At 46.8% G+C, this 14598-nt stretch overlaps 1 pseudogene; it reads right to left on the bottom strand.

The window, feature by feature from the left end:
- The window catches only part of LOC115083300, a 119302-nt pseudogene that overhangs the window by 12664 nt on the left and 92040 nt on the right, over positions 1 to 14598 (bottom strand).

Here is a 14598-nt window from a genome sequence, read left to right as displayed (position 1 = left end):
GGAAAGGAAAATTAGTTCTTACCTGTTAATTTTCGTTCCTGTAGTACCACGGATCAGTCCAGACCGTGGGTTGAGCCTCCTGTCCAGTAGATGGAGACAGACCAAAACTGAAAGTGTATCCTATATCAGGACAGAGCCTACTCTGCAGCACTTCAGTATATAACCATTGTCGAAGCAGAAAACAACAAACGTAAGTAGGATCAAGCAAGTAACCGAAAAGCTCAATTGAGCAACTCAGTAACCTTGTAAAGAACATGATACAACTAAGCGCTCTTGCATATACTTGGTTCTCAACAACCAAGGCTTCCGGTGTAATCATCCAGTGTTCTGTAGAATGAAGTATCAACTTCCTAGAATCTGCAATAACAAGCTTCGAATGGACAGTAAGAGAAGAAAACTGGGAAGGGCATCTGGACTGATCGGTGGTACTATAGAAACGAAAATTAACTGGTAAGAACTAATTTTCCTTTCCCTGTACGTACACGGATCAGTCCAGACCATGGGATGTACCAAAGCTTCCCTAAACTGGGTGGGACCGAGACAGTCCCGCTCAAAGCACTTGCCGCCCAAAGTAACCAAAAACCAGTGTTTGTACATCCAGATGGTAGTGTCGAGCAAAAGTATGCAGGGACGTCCATGTGGTCGCCCTGCAGATCTCTTGCGGAGAAACCGATTGGCTCTCTGCCCAGGAAGTAGCTTGAGAACGCAACGAATGAGCCTATAAGCCCTCAGGAACCGCTCAATCTTGGCAAAGATAGGCCGAGGAAATCGCCTCTTTCAACCACCATGCAATAGTAGTCTTAGAAGCAGGTTTGCCCTGATTGGGACCACTCGGATCATCTTTTTGTCCAGAAGACAAAAAGATGATCCAAGACCCGAAAGTCATTGGTGACCTGGAGATACCGGAGTAGAACTCGTTTAACATCAAGTCTGCGAAGATTGCCCCCAGCAGTACCCGCAATCTCTTCTGGGGAGAATGCAGGAAGCTCCACCGACTGGTTGACATGGAAAGTGGAGACAACCTTTGGCAAGAAAGAAGGCACCATCTTGAGAGAAACTCCTGAATCGGAAAAACGCAAAAAAGATTCCTGACAGGACAATGATTGAATCTTGGAAACACGTCGAGCAGAAGAGATAGAGACTAGAAAAACTGTCTTGAGCATGAGATCCTTTACCGTAGCCCGAAAGAGAGGCTCAAATGGGGCCTCACAGAGAGCCCGGAGGAAGAGATTAAGACTCCATGACGGTCAAATAGAATGAGCAGGCGGTTGTAGGTGCTTGACTCCCTTCAAGAACCGAACCACGTCCGGGTGGCCCGCTAAGGGATGACACTCGACCCGTCCAAGGAGTGAGCTGAGAGCGGAAACTTGCACACGCAGGGAACTGAAGACCCTTGGAGAGACCCTTCTGTAGAAAAGAATGGACCAACGCTACTGGATCAGAGCGTGCTGAGACGCCCGACTCCACACAAACAGTCTCAAAGACCTTCCAAACTCACACATAAGCTAGAGAAGTCGACTGCTTCCGAGCTCACAGCAAAGTGGAAAAAACCTCCTCCTTATGGCCTTTACGCCTCAGGTGTCTCTGTTCAAAAGCAAGGCTGCTAGACAAAAGCGATTGGCCTGGTCGAAAAATACGGGTCCCTGCCGGAACAGGCGAGAAAGATGGCCTAGCCGGAGAGGTCCATCTGTCGCCAAGTTGACAAGATCAGTGAGCCATGGTCTGCAAGGCCATTCGGGTGCTACCAGAACCACTGGCCCTTGGTGGAGTTCTATTCTTCAGAGGACTTTTCCCACCAAAGGCCACAGAGGGAACACATATAGAAGGACGTCCGAGGACCAAGGAAGAGCCAGAGCATCCACTCTCTCCGAGCCATGCTCCCTCCATCGGCTGAAGAAGCGGTTTGCCTTGGCATTGCGTAAGGTCGCTATGAGGTCCAGGTGAGGGGGACCCCACCTGTCGACGATCAGATCCATGGCTTCTTCCGAGAGTTCCCACTCTCCCGGATCGAGAGACTGACGACTGAGGAAATTGGCCTGTATATTTTCCTTGCCCGCTATGTGGGAGGCCGCCAGGCATTCCAGATGTTGCTCCGCCCATTCGAAGAGACGGCTGGCTTCTAGAGCTAACAGGCGACTGCGAGTGCCTCCCTGACAATTGATATAAGCCACGGTGGCAGAGTTGTCGGAAAGAACCCTCACCGCTTTACCGCGTATCAGGGGAAGAAACTCCTGCAGCGCCCGTGCCTCTAACCGATTGATGTGCCAACGAGACTGAACCAGAGACCAGATCCCCTGAGTGGACTGGGACTGGAAGAGTGCGCCCCAGCCTGAGAGACTGGCGTCCATGGTTACTATCATCCACTGAGGCGAATGAAGAAGCATTCCCCGGAGGAGATGAGGGAGCAAAAGCCACCATTGAAGGCGGCGGCAGTAGAGGCCAAAAACGGGAGAACTACGTGAAACTGTTCCGACACCGGCTGCCAACGGGATAGCAAAGCTTTCTGCAATGGTCGCATATGAGCAAATGCCCAGGGGATGAGGTCGATGGTGGAAGCCATCGAGCCCAAGACCTGTAGGTAGTCCCAGGCCATCGGAAGAAGCAACGAGAGCAGATTCCGAAGCTGGTCGATCAACTTGAGAGCCCACGCACGAGGTAGGAACACCTTGCCGATCTGAGTCTCTAAGTAGGCCCCCAGGAACTCTAACACCTGGGAAGGCTGAAGATTGCTTTTGGGAAAATTCACTATCCAGCCAAGCGACGCGAGGAGAGTTAGAACCCGATCCACCACCTGTCTGCAGAGACTTTCCGACTTGGCTCTCATGAGCCAGTCATCCAGATAGGGGTGGACTAGGACTTCTTCACGTCGGAGGGCCGCCGCCACCACCACCATGACCTTGGTGAAGGTGCGTTGTGTGGTAGCGAGGCCAAAGGGCAGCACCCAAAACTGAAAATCCCAGTTGAGGATGTGGAAGTGAAGATACCTCTAGTAATCACGGTGAATCAGAATGTGGAAGTAGGCCTCTGTCAAATCAAGAGAGGCAAGGAACTCTCCGGGGTGAACCGTCGCTATGACCACTCTCAAGGTTTCCATGTGAAAATGTGGGATCTTGAGGGCCTGGTTCACCCTCTTCAAGTCTAAGATCGGCGGAAAGGCACTGTCTTTCTTGGGAACCACGAAGCAAATAGAATACTGGCCTGCGCCGAGCTCCTCCTTCGGGACTGGGACCACTGCGCCCAGACTCAGCAGCCTGGTGAGGGTTTGCTCCACCGCCTCCCGCTTGAGACGGCCGCATGGGAAGAATACAAAGAGGTCCATTAGATCTCGAACAAATTCAAAGGCGTAACCGTCTCAGACAATGTCGAGGACCCACTGGTCCGACGTAATTTTGACCCATTCCTCGAATAACAGGGAGAGACGACCGCCCAGAAAGGGGACTGAGGAATGGGTCAACCGAACTTCAATGAGTGGCGGGCTTTGGGGTGGGGCATTGAGACTGCCCCTCGTGGAAGGATCGATGCCCACGAAAGGGCTGAGACCAAGATTGAGACCGGGAAGAATAACCTCTGGAGGAGCCACCTCGTCTGCAGGGGGTATATCTCCGACCCCGGAAGTGAGGACGGGAGGGCGTAAAGGACCGAGATTGTTTCAGACGGTCCTCCGGTAGCTTATGAACCTTGTTTTCCCCCAAGGAATTAATAAGCTGCTCAAGGTCCTCTCCAAAAAGCAACTTACCTTTGAGGGGCAACGTGCCCAGCCGCGCCTTGGAGGACGGGTCGACAGACCAATTGCGCAGCCAGACGAGTCTTCTAGAGGAGACCGCTGAGACCATCGCCTTCGCCTGGACGCGGAGAAGGTCAAAGAGTAGGGATGTGAATCGTGTCCTCGATCGTCTTAACGATCGATTTCGGCTGGGAGGGGGAGGGAATCGTATTGTTGCCGTTTGGGGGGGTAAAATATCGTGAAAAATCGTGAAAAATCTAAAAATCTAAAAATCGCAAAACCGGCACATTAAAACCCCCTAAAACCCACCCCCGACCCTTTAAATTAAATCCCCCACCCTCCCGAACCCCCCCCAAATGAGTTAAATAACCTGCGGGTCCAGCGGCGGTCCGGAACGGCAGCGGTCCGGAACGGGCTCCTGCTCCTGAATCTTGTTGTCTTCAGCCGGCGCCATTTTCCAAAATGGCGCCGAAAAATGGCGGCGGCCATAGACGAACACGATTGGACGGCAGGAGGTCCTTCCGGACCCCCGCTGGACTTTTGGCAAGTCTCGTGGGGGTCAGGAGGCCCCCCACAAGCTGGCCAAAAGTTCCTGGAGGTCCAGCGGGGGTCAGGGAGCGATTTCCCGCCGCGAATCGTTTTCGTACGGAAAATGGCGCCGGCAGGAGATCGACTGCAGGAGGTCGTTCAGCGAGGGTTCCGGCGCCTCGCTGAACAACCTCCTGCAGTCGATCTCCTGCCGGCGCCATTTTCCGTACGAAAACGATTCGCGGCGGGAAATCGCTCCCTGACCCCCGCTGGACCTCCAGGAACTTTTGGCCAGCTTGTGGGGGGCCTCCTGACCCCCACGAGACTTGCCAAAAGTCCAGCGGGGGTCCGGAAGGACCTCCTGCCGTCCAATCGTGTTCGTCTATGGCCGCCGCCATTTTTCGGCGCCATTTTGGAAAATGGCGCCGGCTGAAGACAACAAGATTCAGGAGCAGGAGCCCGTTCCGGACCGCTGCCGTTCCGGACCGCCGCTGGACCCACAGGTTATTTAACTCATTTGGGGGGGTTTGGGAGGGTGGGGGATTTAATTTAAAGGGTCGGGGGTGGGTTTTAGGGGGTTTTAGTGTGCCGGCTCACGATTCTAACGATTTATAACGATAAATCGTTAGAATCTCTATTGTATTGTGTTCCATAACGGTTTAAGACGATATTAAAATTATCGGACGATAATTTTAATCGTCCTAAAACGATTCACATCCCTATCAAAGAGCACATCAGCCCCATGTGCTATGATGCCTTCCAAACCTTCCGCCTGCTCCGCTTCTGCAGATGGGAGGTCCTGTGTGCCGAGTAATTGTTGAACCCACCTAAGACCAGCCCACTGCATGAGACTGCTCCAGATAGTTGCCCGGACTCCCAGGACCAGGACCTCAAAGATCCGCTTCAGATGGGCTTCGAGCTTATGATCCTGTCCGTCCTTCTGAGCCGTTGCTCCCACCACAGGGATAGTGGTGTGCTTGGTGACCGCCAAAACAGAAGAATCAACGGTGGGTATCTTCAGTATATCCAAGCACTCCTCTGGGAGAGGATAGAGCTTGTCCATAGCTCTCCCCACCCGGAGTCCCGCTTTGGGAGCCTCCCATTCCCGTAGGAGCAGCAACTTATGCATGGGGTGAAAGGGGAAGGTGCTTGCCGGAGCCCTGAGTTCCGCCAGGACTGGGTCCATATCTTTGGATAAAGAAGCCATAAGGGTGTCCGCCGGGATCCCCTCCAGCCCCAGCTCCTGAAGGACAAAGGGGATGAGAGGCTCTAACTCCTCCCTTTGGAACATATGGAGGACCCTGGGATCATCCCCCTCCAGGGGTGGGAGTGCGCTTGCCAAGTCTGCAGCGGGATCCAGATCCGGAGAAGCTAGGGGCACCAGGGGATCAGAAGTAGGGGCCACTCCTGGGACCACCTGCACCCTAACAGACCCCTGGGGCTCCAGGACAGGGAGAAATGGCAATGGGGTTGGATGTGGGATTTTTGGAGGGAGGGGGCCTGGGGGGATCCCCCTCCTCCTCCTGCAAGCTGGCCAAATAGGATCTATGCAGGAGAAGAACAAAATCCGAAGAAAAACGGGACCTGGATCTACCGGAGGGGGCACGGAGGGGGAGGGGAAGGGATCGGACACCACATCCTGGGGCAGCTTGGAGCTTAAATCGGGGGAGAATCCGATAAATTCTTCTCCCCAGCCCCAGGCAGCTCCAAATCGGGAGCTGCCGAAATCCCCAAGATGGCAGCCATTCCCGCGGTTTGCCGACCCGGGAACGGCCTGGCCATGCACAGGGGATTTCGTCCCCGAGCCAAATTTGCCTGCCCTGCTGAGGAGGGACCTTCCTCACCCAGCAGGCAGAACAGAGCCCCTCGCGCGATGAGGGCTCTCCACAGGCTAGGCAGGTGTTCGGCCGTGGGAGCCACGAGCTAAGCAAAAAATCAGCTGTTTTCTAAAAATAGATGATTGACAGCACTGCTGGCAGGAACGGAGACAGGGGAGTGAAGCCTGCGCGATCCTCTATGTCTGGCTGCCCAATAAAAGAAACCTGATTATTTATTACTTAGTTTACTTTCCTCCTTCTTTATTTATTTATTTATTTATTTATTTTAATGAAGCCCCACTGAGGGAAAAAGAAGCAGGCAATGGAGCCCTGAGCTCCCTAGGCAGCCAGAGGGGGGAGACGAATGACTGGACCACCAGCCTCGGTCCCCACACCACGGAAGCAGCCGCGGACTTAGGCCATGCCCAGCACAAGGGGCAAAGCCCCCCTAAGTCTGGCAAGAGACAGGAGACGGGACCGTCTCCTGCAAAAGCAACTAAACCTAAAAAATCTCTCTTAATTTTTTTTTTTCTTTTTGAAAATCCTAATAGAGTCCCGAAGGAAGTAAGTACTTCCTTCAAGTCTAGAGGGCGTGAATAAAGTGGAGACAATCAAACACTGCTCAGAGCGGCAGTAGCCACAGAGGCGTTCACAGAGAGGGATGCCAGTGGCCAGTAGTTGGTGTTCCACCTTCACGGAGCGGAAGGATGGAGGGCTGTTATTTCCAAAAAAAAAACAAAACAAAAAAATAAAAACAGGGGTGGGTAAGAGTATGGGGCAAGGGGGTGGCCTGCTTGTTGCAGCGGTTGCTACCCCCAATTGAGCTGGATGTCACTTGGATGCAGATTCAAAGCTGCTCTCTAAATTGGGTGGAGGGGAATTAGGGCTGGAGGGTACTGGAAGCCAATAGTAACAGGTGGGAGAGAGAAAAAGGGAAAAAAAAAATGGATAAAGTGCGTAGCTTGCTGGGCAGACTTGATGGGCCATTTGGTCTTCTTCTGCCGTCATTTCTATGTTTCTATGTTACTTGCTTGATCCAAAAGGAAGAAAGGGAAAAAAGGCTGACTAGCCCAAATTAGGAAACCGCAGGGTGAGCAGAGCCATCTGCAGGAGACAGACAAATACTGAAGGGCTGCAGGGTAGGCTCTGTCCTGATATAGGATACCCTTTCGGTTTTGGTCTGTCTCCTTCTGCTGGACAGGAGGCTCAACCCACAGTCTGGACTGATCCGGGTATGTACAGGGAACTGGGGAAAGGTTTGGGAAGGGGGAGACTTTTTTGAAAGGATGGGCTCCACCTTAACCAGAGTGGAACCAAGCTGCTGGCACTAACTTTTAAAAAGAGATAGAGCAGCTTTAAAACTAGAACAAGGGGGAAAGCTGACAGACATTCAGCAGTGCATGGTTCGGAAGAATGTATCCTTGAGGGAAACTAATAAAACAGGAGAGTTATGGCATCCCAACAGAGAGGTTACAATAAAAGCAAACGTAGTCCATGTGCCTATATGTAAAAAATCACCTGAACTAAAGATTTCCAAATTATCCCTGAAACTACAACTGAAAAGCAGGTTGTTAATACAAACAAAAAACACATTTTGAAATGTCTATATGCCAATGCTAGAAGTCTAAGAAGTAAGATGGGAGAGTTTGAATGTAAATGATGAGATTGACATAATTGGCATCACAGAGACCTGGTGGAAGGAAGATAACCAATGAGACAGTGCTATATCAGAGTACAAATTATATCGCAATGATATGGAGGATCAACTTGGTGGGGGTGTCGCACTTTATGTCCAGAAAGTTATAGAGTTCAGCAGGATAAAGATCATACAAGAGACTAAATGTTCAGTAGAATCTATATGGGTAGATATCCCATGTGTGTTGGGTAAGTGTATAGGAGTAAACTACCGTCCACCTGGACAAAATGGGCAGACAGATGTTGAAATGCTAAGAGAAATCAAGGAAGCTAACCAATTTGGGAGTGCAATAATAATGGGAGATTTCAATTACCCCAATATTGACTGGGTAAATTTAACATCAGGACTTGCTAGAGGCAAAGTTCCTGGATATAATAAATGACTGCTGCATGGAGCAATTGGTTCAGGAACCAATGAGAGAGGGAGCTATTTTAGATTTAATTCTTAGTGGAATGCAGGATTTGATGAGAGAGGTAACAGTGGTGGGGCCACTTCGCAATAATAATCATAACATGATCAAATTTAAACTAATAACTGAAAGGGAGACAATAAGTAAATCAACAGTTCTAACACTAAATTTTCAAAAGGGAAACTTTGATAAAATAAGGAAATTAGCTAGAAAAAAACTGAAAGGTGCAGCTACAAAGGTTAAAAGCGTTCAACAGGCATGGACATTGTTTAAAAATACAATTCTAAACTGCAGTCCAGATGTATTCCACGTATTAAGGAAGGTGGAAGGGAGGCAAAACAATTACTGGCATGGTTAAAAGGTGAGGTAAAAGAGGCTATTTTAGCCAAAAAAATATCTTTCAAAAATTGGAAAAAGGATCCAGCTCAATAAAATAGGATAAAGCATAAGCATTGTCAAGTTAAGTGTAAAACATTGATAAGACAGGCGAAGAAAGAATTTGAAATGAAGTTGGCCGGAGAGGCAAAAAATCATAATAAAAACTTTTTAAAATATATCTGAAGCAAGAAACCTGTGATGGAGTCGGTTGGACCATTAGATGACCAAGGAGAAAAAGGGGCTCTTAGAGAGGATAAGGCCATTGCAGAAAGACTAAATTAATTCTTTGCTTCCGTGTTTACTCATGAGGATGTTGGGGAGATACCAGTTCCTGAGATGGTTTTCAAGGGTAAGGAGTCAGATGAACTGAACCAAATCACTGTGAACCTGAAAGATGTAGTAGGCTATATTGACAAACTAAAGACTAGCAAATCACCTGGACCGGATGGTATGCATCCTAGGGTATTGAAGGAGCTCAAAAATGAAATTTCTGATTTATTATTTAAAATTTGTAACCTATCATTAAAATCATCCATTGAACCTGAAGACTGGAGGGTGGCCAATGTAATCCCAATATTTAAAAAGGGCTCCAGAAGCGATCTGGGAAATTATAGACCAGTGAGCCTGACTTCAGTGCTAGGAAAAATAGTGGAAAATATTCTAAAGATCAAAATCGTAGAGCATATAGAAAGACATGGTTTAATGGAACACAATAGCATGGATTTACCCAAGGGAAGTCTTGCCTAACAAATCTGCTTCATTTTATTGAAGGGGTTAATAAACATGTGGATAAAGGGGAACCAGTAGATGTAGAGTATTTGGATTTTCAGAAGGCATTTCACAAAGTCCCTCATGAGAGGCTTCTAAGAAAACTAAAAGTCATGAGATAGGAGGTGATGTCTTTTCATGGATTACAAACTGGTTAAAAGACAGGAAACAGAGAGTAGGATTAAAAGGTCAATTTTCTCAGTGGAAAAGGGTAAACAGTGGAGTGCTTCAGGGATCTGTACTTGGACCAGTGCATTTCAATATATTTATAAATGATCTGGAAAGGAATACGACAATTGAGGTTATCAATAATAATACAAGATTATTCAGAGTAGTTAAATCACAAACGGATTGTGATACATTAACTGTCATAATGCCTCTATATTGCTCCATTGTGAGACCGCACCTTGAATAATTTGTACAATTCTGGTCGCCGCATCTCAAAAAAATATAGTTGTGATGGAGAAGGTACAGAGAAGGGCAACCAAAATGATAAAGGGAATGGAACAGCACCCCTATGAGAAGAGACAGCTGAGGAGGATATTATAGAGATCTTTAAGATTATGAGAACTCTTGAACATGTAGATGTGAATCGGTTATTTACACTTTCGGATAATAGAAGGACTAGGGGGCATTCCATGAAGTTAGCAAGTAGCTGTTACGATTCCTCCTGTAGCTGTGCCACAGGAGGCCTCTCACCTTTTCTCTGGAGGCCGCACCGAAGCCGGGGCCTTGCCTGGACAGTCTATCCCGGTTTTGCTCCATAGCCTGGGAGGCTTTCCTTGCCATCTGGGCCTGTCTGAGGCCTGCTCTGCTAACTCCTGGACTCTCTGGTTTGGGCCTCGCCCCGCCTTCTAAGGGGCCGGCCCGCAGTTCTTCACTTTAGTTATAGGGCCAGCCGGGTGTGGCCCATCTAAACTCCTAAGAACATAAGAACATGCCATACTGGGTCAGACCAAGAGTCCATCAAGCCCAGCATCCTGTTTCCAACAGTGGCCAATCCAGGCCATAAATACCTAGCAAGTACCCAAACACTAAGAAGATCCCATGCTACTGATGCCGTTGCTAGTAATAGTGGTGGTTATTGACTAAGTCAACTTAATTAATAGCAGGTAATGGACTTATCCTCCAAGAACTTATCCAATCCTTTTTTAAACACAGCTATACTAACTGCACTAACCACATCTTCTGGCAACAAATTCCAGAGCTTAATTGTGCGTTGAGTGAAAAAGAACTTTCTCCGATTAGTTTTAAATGTGCCATATGCTAACTTCCTGGCGTGCCTCCTAGTCTTTCTATTATCCGAAAGAGTAAAAAACTGATTCACATCTACCCGTTCTAGACCTCTCATGATTTTAAACACCACCTAATATGGAACCTAACATTGTGTAACTATAGCATGGGTTATTTTTCCCTATATGCATCAACTTGCACTTATCTACATTACATTTCATCTGCCATTTTGATGCCCAATTTTCCAGCCTCACAAGGTCTTCCTACAATTTATCACAATCTGCTTGTCCTCCCAGGGACCACAAAAGGACTTTGCTTTCAGTTCTGCCTTGCCTTGCATTGGAGTTACATGCTCCTGGATGTCTTGCCTTCCAGCGCTCCGTCATGTCTTCGTTCTTCGTTGGAGCTGCATGACTTGTCTTGATGTCTGTCGCCTGTTCCTGATGTCTGTGATCCAGTCCTGATGTTCCTCGCCTATTCCTGATATCCTGTACCCCAGGTTCCTCATTGCCTCCTTTCTGGCGTGCCATGTTGTGGTCTGTGACCAGCCCATGGGTAATGGTTGTGTAGGGCGCTCATGGTACATGGCCATCTTCACCTGTGTATGTACAGCCCTCTGGAAGTCTTCCGCTTCAGTCCTGAGTTGTCTTAGAATCCTTGCTTGCTTCCATCCCGGTCTTCTGGAGTTTCCTTGCACTGTGTCCATCCATGCCAAAGACTCTGAATGAACTTATGCCATTCCAGCGTGGTCCGCGACCAGCCTTGGATGGGCTGTGTAGGGCGCGCCTTGGTACAGGCTTCTACATTATCTTCGCCATGTTCCAGCTTCAGTTGTGCCACACCTCATCTAGAGCTTGCTTCGCATGCAAGCGTGGTCCGCAATCAGCCCATGGGTAGTGGCTGTGTAGGGCACGCTGTGTCACAGTCTCAACCCAGTCCTTGATCCTACTTCTGAATAACTTGCCTGCAGTACCTCGTTCCTGAGCCTTTGTCTGTGCACCCAAGTACCTTGTTCCTGAGCTTTTGTCTGTGCACCCAAGTACCTCGTTCCTGAGCCTTCGTCTGTGCACTCAAGTACTTTGTTCCTGAGTCTACGTTTGAATCTCCATGTTGCGGTCTTCGCTGCCCTGGCCTCCATCTGGCCTGCCGCTTCTTGCCATACCCTGCGGCAGGTCCGAAATAGCTTAGAACAGTCGGAGGACAGTTCATAAGACCACCATTGCGTTGATGGTCTCCCGAAGCGTGCAGGTCCGGAGGAGGGTCAGTATCTTCAGTCGTCTGTCTTCAATCCAGTCTCGCTCCTGTCCAGCCCCTGCTGGGACATGCCTCACCTACCCTCGGTGCTGTCTTGGAGTTCGCTGGGGTCGTGCTGAAGCCCAAGGGCACACAATCCCCTCGAGTGGGACCGCTCCCTCAGCGCTCCCATAACAGAATGCAAAGCCTTCTCGAACAGGAAGGCCTCTCATAACAGTAGCACATTTAAGACTAACCGGAGATAATTCTTTTCAGTGAATGCTCAGTTAGTGCAGTTAGTGTAGCTGGGTTCAAAAAAGGTTTAGTTAAGTTCTTGGAGGAGAAGTCCATTAACTGCTATAATCAAGTTGTCTTAGGAAATAGCCACTGCTATTAATTGTATCAGTAGCATGGGATCTTCTTGGTGTTTGGGTACTTGCCAGGTTCTTGTGGCCTGGTTTGGCTTCTGTCGGAAACAGGATGCTGGGCTTGATGGACCCTTGGTCTGACCCAGCATGGCAATTTCTTATGTTCTTAAAGAACTAGCTAAAGTTTAGTAGTCCAAGGCAGCTCTCCTAAATGAACAATGTTTCATCGAACAGTTTCTGCAATGTTTCCAACTTATCTTATACTATCCAAAAACTGTCTTAAATGATGTCAATAATAGGTGTCTCCTTGAAGAGTAGAGCCTGCCTGACACTGTAAATGTTTTGGCGCTCTGCGCCTGCTTTGGGCGTCGAACAGCTGAACAATAGTAAATACAGTAACATTATTAAATGCATATTTCCCCAGAGTAGTATCAAAATACAAACAAAAATTTACTTGTGCGACATGACTTGCTTCACGATGCTGCCTTGTTAGTCAGACGGCATCCATTATCGCTAGTGAGCATTTTAAAGAGGCAAAGGACCAATCAACTTTGTTAAGAGGGCTAGTTCCACCCGGACTATTAACTGTTCTGATAAAACGCGCCACAGGGGAGCCAGCAAACACACTCAGCTCCTAGTTAAACCACTTAGTTTGTGGTAATGCAAATGTAGTAAAGGAAAACCTTTTGTGCATTTTTAGCCAGCAAATTTGGCTATCGTATAGAAGGAAAAGATCACTTGATTAGTCTTCTATTAAATCCTCCTAATACATTGCATTGCTTTTTCATAGTCCTCTCCAAGGTTGAAGTTTTGAAATCAACTATAAAGGAATCTTTTGTAAGTTATCTTTCACATCAACATTAGCATTGTGAGTGCTGCAATCTCACTCTTTTTCTGATGCTTTTGTATAATCTTTTACTAATGGATAAAATTTAGGAATAAATAGCATTATTACCGAAGTAAAGCTGACAATCACACTAAGCTGCTAGGTAAAACAATAAATTTGTAGAGACATAAAAATAAAAAAGAAACCCTTTAAAATGTTTTTTTGTATTTTTAACCAGCATTCTCGGCCATGTAGAAAAAAATGATTGCTTTCCTGGTCGTCTATTTAGTCCTTTGAATTCACTTCTTCACTTAATCATAGACTTCTATAAGGTCCAAATCTTAAAATCAGCAATAGAAGAAGTTTTGTAAGTTTACTTGCATGTCGTTACGGGCTTGCTGAACACTACAATCACATACTTATTCTAGCACTTCTTAAAGATCTATAATATCAAGCATTAAATAAGATCCTGATGGATGTTATCATCATAAGGCGTGTATAATCAGTGTTTTGAAGAATGAATTATATGGGGATGACTAGCTCTATTTTAGTAAAAATATAGCGTTATGTATGCTTACGACCAAGCCGGTTAAAAATACAAAAAATACAAAAAACATATAAAAGGGTTTATTTTTTATTTTTCTGTCTCTACAAATGTATTGTTTTACCTAGGACCTTAGTACAATTGTCAGTTTTACTATATTCGATAACAAATAGTGACATTAATTCCTCAATTTTATCCATTAGTAAAAGATTCTAAAAAGCATCAGAAAAAGAACAAGATTGCAGCGCTCACAATGCTAATGATGACGTGAAAGAGAACTTACAAAAGATTCCTTTATAGTTGATTTCAAAAATTGGACCTTGGAGAGGACTATGAAAAAACAATGCAATGTATTTGGAGGAATTAATAGAAGACTAGTCAGGCGATCTTTTCTTTCTATACGAAAGCCGAATTTGCCAGCTAAAAATACACAAAAGGTTTTTTCTTTACTACATTTGCATTACCACAAACTAAGCGATTTAACTAGAAATTTGAGTGTGATTGCTAGCACATCTGTGATGAGTTTTACCAGATCAGTTAACAGTGGGGGTAGAGCCAGCCCTCTCAAGAAAGCTGATTGGTCCTTTGCCTCTTTAAAACGCTCATTAGCATTAATGGACACCATCTGACTAACAAGGTGGCACTGTAAAGCAAGTCATGTTACACAAGTACATTTTTGTTTGTATATTGCTACTATTCTGGGGGAAATATGCGTTTAATAATGTTAGTGTATTTACAATTGTTCAGCTCTCTGACCCCTGAAGCAGGTGCACAGCGCCAAATCATTGATAGTGTCAGGCGGGCTCAACTCTGCAAGGAGACACCTATTATTGACATCACTAAAGACAGTCTTCAGACAGTATAAATTAAGTCAGAAATATTGCAGAAACTGACCAAAGAAACATTGAATTGTTCATTTAGGAGAGTTGCCTTGGAATAGTAAACTTTAGCTAGTTCTTTGTCAGAACAGTTGACTGTAAATCACAAGCACTATACTGCAAATATTTATTCACTAATTTAAAGGAAAAACGGTACCTGCCCATGTTGGAATCCCAACTGTTACCTTGGTGAGAT

Source organism: Rhinatrema bivittatum, chromosome 2 (assembly GCF_901001135.1).
Source record: "Rhinatrema bivittatum chromosome 2, aRhiBiv1.1, whole genome shotgun sequence".
Lineage (NCBI taxonomy): Eukaryota > Metazoa > Chordata > Amphibia > Gymnophiona > Rhinatrematidae > Rhinatrema > Rhinatrema bivittatum.
The sequence above is the reverse complement of the archived record's forward strand: the minus strand, read 5'-3'. Positions and strand labels throughout refer to the sequence as shown.